The following is a 4,108-nucleotide window of genomic DNA, read 5'->3' as shown; positions in this document are numbered from 1 at the left end:
GATGAAGCTGCAAAACAAGATACAGCGGTGGTACAGAAACTGAGGGTAGTGAGAAAACCTGGTCCAACTAGTAGATCCCACCATGAGATTGAGAAAATGGAGAAAGCAGATTGGTTCCCTGAAGCAGATGAAAAATGTTTCCCTGGTGACTATGGCATCAGTGATGAAGAAGATGAGCCTGAAGGATCCTATAAACTACCAAGTGGTAGGAAGAGAAGGAATAAGAAGTTGAAAGACAGGATATGGTATGATCACAAACTTCAAGGACCAGTAGAACAGTTTTGTAAGGGCTTGTGCTTCACCACTGTGTATGAGTTCAGAGATGCACTTAGGGATTTTCACATTAGGACTTTGAGAAATTTTCAATACCACAGAAATGCCCCAGATAGGATTATTGTTTGGTGCTCAGAGAGAGCCACCCAGGGATGTGATTTTTATATATGTGCCTCTAAGTTAGCTCATGAAAAAACATTCTGCATCAAGAAGTGTGATATGTTGCACACTTGTGGAGCATGTGCAGAGTCCACAAAGGTTACTAATAAGTGGATGTCAAGGTCAGTGGAGGCAGCATTGAGAGAAGACATTAGATCTCCTGTGGATGCATTAATTAAGAAGACCAAGAGTAAGTTTTCAGTGGATGTATCAAGAAGTGTGGCATATAGGGCAAGGAGGAAGGCTGTTGATGTAGTTCAAGGTGACCACAAGCAGCAGTACTTGAGGCTCAGGAATTATCTTCAAGCAGTTCTTGACACAAAACCCAGGTAGCAGGTGTATAGTAACAACATTTGAAGATTCAGAGAACCCAGCACCTACTCCTAGATTCAAGTATATGTTCTATTGTTTAGCAGCTTCAAAGGAAGGTTTCCTTAATGGTTGCAGACCATTTATAGGTCTTGATGGATGCTTCATCAAGTTAACCACTAGATAACAAATTCTTGCAGCCACAGGAAGGGATGGAAACAACAATATTTATCCTATAGCTTTTGGTGTGGTTGACAAGGAAGATGGTGAAAGTTGGAATTGGTTTTTAACTCAATTGAGATGTTGCATTGGCAGTGGCAACAAATTTGGAACATACACTATCATGTCTGACAGGCAAAAGGTTGGGAAGAATTTCATTGAGCAATTTATGTTATTACTTTTTTCAATTGTATTAATAATTTGTGAATGTGCAGGGCTTGCTTAAGGCAATAAATGAGGTATTCCCTGATTCACCTCAAAGGTATTGCCTTAGGCACATATATGCAAATTTTCAATCTGCTGGATTTAGAGGCCAGGAACTAAAGAAGTGTATTGACAAGGCTAGCTACTCCTACACTAAACATGGGCATGAACTAGGCATGGCAGAGCTGAAAGCACAGTCTGAGGATGCTAGGAAATGGCTCAAAAAAATTGAGGTCTCTACTTGGGCTAGGTTTGCTATGGATCATACTTGCAAAACAGATTTAGTTGTGAACAATCTAAGTGAAGTCTTCAACAAGATGATACTGGATGTTAGGGCCAAACCAATAAAGACAATGTTTGAAGGGATTAGGACCAAGCAAATGATCAAGAGGCAACAAATTAGGGAGAAGTTACAGATTAGTAGGTGGACAATCACACCAACCTACTCAGAGATTTTAGAAGAGAACAAGCAGTATGCCAAGTATTGTCAGGCTGACAAAGCAGGTCCAACAATTTGGCAAGTTACTAGCAAAGAAAAACAGTATTGTGTGGACATGGAAGGGTATACATGTGACTGCAAGAGATGGAACATGACTGGTGTACCTTGCAGTCATGGCATATCTGTACTGACAAAGCAAAAGCTGCATCCTGAGGACTATGTCAATGACTTTTTCAAGAAGCCACTTTATCTGGAGACATACAAAGAAATTATATACCCTGTTCCTGGTCCAGATTTCTGGCCTCACACAAACACTCCAGACATTGAACCTCCTATGTTCAAAGAAAAGGCAGGCAGAAAACAGACTGCAAGGAGGAAAGGAGAGTTTGAAGTTCCTGCCCCAAGAGACACCAGTAGGATGGGAACAATTACCTGTGGAAATTGTGGGTTGGAAGGACACAAGTATACAAGTTGCAATAAGACTCTTAGGCCTAAACTGCAAATGAGGAAAAACAAACACCAGGTAATTATCAAGCATCAGAGCAATGTTTCCTTTTACATAGTCTAATCTAAGTTAAGTTGGACCTTTAATGTAGGAAAACAGGGCAGTCTATGCACCTACTCCATCTGCTCCAATACAAACTCCAAGAGCACCAGCCCCTAGTGCAAGAGCACCAGCTGCTGGTGCATCAGCACCAGCTCCTGCTGCAAAAAGGGGTAGGCCTATAGGTGGAGGGAGAGGCAAGGAATTCAGTGCACCAAGATCTGTTGCTGCAACTTCAGAGGTTTTGGCTGGTAACAAAAGGAAGAGGTTTGCAAGCAGTAGATTGAGGGGTTATTTCTATGCCAGTGGTAACTGACACTATAAAAAGGTAGAACTTCTCTCTTTGAACCTGTTTGAATTAGTTTAGAACCTGTTTCTCTTTGTTTTGAACCTGTCTATACTTTTCTGCATGAGTATGTCTGAATTTGGGTGAACCTGACCGAACCTCACTGTACTTGTATCAAATTTGTGGTGTACCGTGGGCCTGATGGTGGGCTTTCATGTTGGACCTAACTAACCCACCAAGCCTGCCACACTGTGTACATAAGAGAGGCCACCAGAAACCACTGGATCCCTACGCCTCATTCCCCTTGACCTAAACCTAGCCACCACTGATGGATCCACAGTTAGGAGAGGTAGTTGATGAACAAGACGAGGTTGCTAGGGCTGAAAGGAGGGCTGAAAGGAGGGCCAACCGTCAAGCACAGGCACAGGAGCGACGCCAGAGGATTGCTGCCATGATTATGGCGGAACGCAACCAGAATGACGTGAAGCAGTTCAAGGAGGTGTTCCCAGAAGGAACCAACATCACAGATGAACTAATCATCTGGTGGGCCAGAGACAGGGCTTCTTTCCATCGATTCCAAGCAACAAGGAAGAGATGGACTCAGATCCTGGCTGCAGTAGAAGGAAGACGAGATTGGGATTAGTTCTACGCGGTAGTTTCTGACTAAATTGTGGTGTTTCTGAATCTGCTTGTCTTGTGCTCAATATTGCCCTGAATCTTGTTCTTAGTCTTGCTTTGAATCTTGTCTTCTTCTGAACTTTCTAAACTTTATGATTGCAGTGAAGGATGCAGTTTAGGAGATGCACCAACCGTGATGAAGACGATGCAATGTGGCTGCCTGAATCTATGTTAAAGAGAGTACTCATGTTAAAGACTATACTTATTTTCTAAACTATCTATGTTTGGGTTGTTGGAAAATCTATGATAAAGACTATGCTTATTTTCTAAGAAATGTATCCATGGCACAGTATTTTTAAGTCTGAACTTATGCCTGAATTCATCTATCTGCATTTATCTGAATGTTCCTATACTTGGGCTTTGCTGAAATGTGATTTTTTGGTCACTCTAATTTTTGAAATACTCCACTGTTTGACCATCAACTACTCCACTGTTTGAGCACACAAGTTCCAAGTTGCTGGGTTTCGACGAAGACTTTAATTGCAACACAACTACCACCATTTCTCATCACTCAATCTCGAAAACCTCACTTTCACACTCCACCGCACTTCCTCCACTCCAACATTTAAGTAGCCCAATAGCTCACTCTATCTCTGCTCACTCTACCTCTCTCTCGAAAACCTCACTCCACCTACATCCATGGCTGGTTCTTCCTCTACGCCAGACCCATGGCTGAACCCCTTTCCCACCGGCAAGGGCTGGGTTGCCATGCTTTTTGGGTCGGCTCGCGGCGACGAAGACCTCTTCCTCGACTACATGAAGATTGCCATGAGATACAGCAGCGCACAAGGGCTCGTGGATGCATCAGAAGAGGTGAGGAAGAAGGCGACGACTGAGGAGAAGCAGCGCATGGACCAGCGCTATGCAACCCCAGGTAAGGGTATCATGCCCATCGACATGTTGCTGTGGGCAATGAAGGAGGCAGACTCCGGCGATGCTGGGCAGAGGGAACGGTGGGCAGCCCACCGCTATATCCTTCCAGCACAAGCTGCAACTC

The 4,108-nt window shown here is 43.6% G+C and overlaps 1 pseudogene; it reads left to right on the top strand.

Annotated features, from left to right (window-relative positions):
• Positions 1–492: 492 nt before the first annotated feature.
• On the top strand, positions 493–1,322 carry LOC147981308 (uncharacterized; annotated as a pseudogene).
• Positions 1,323–4,108: the final 2,786 nt, after the last annotated feature.

Source organism: Triticum urartu, chromosome 3A (assembly GCF_056163025.1).
Source record: "Triticum urartu cultivar PI428250 chromosome 3A, HENAU_Tu73, whole genome shotgun sequence".
Classification (NCBI taxonomy): Eukaryota; Viridiplantae; Streptophyta; class Magnoliopsida; order Poales; family Poaceae; genus Triticum; species Triticum urartu.
This window is presented reverse-complemented; position numbering and strand designations above follow the sequence as displayed.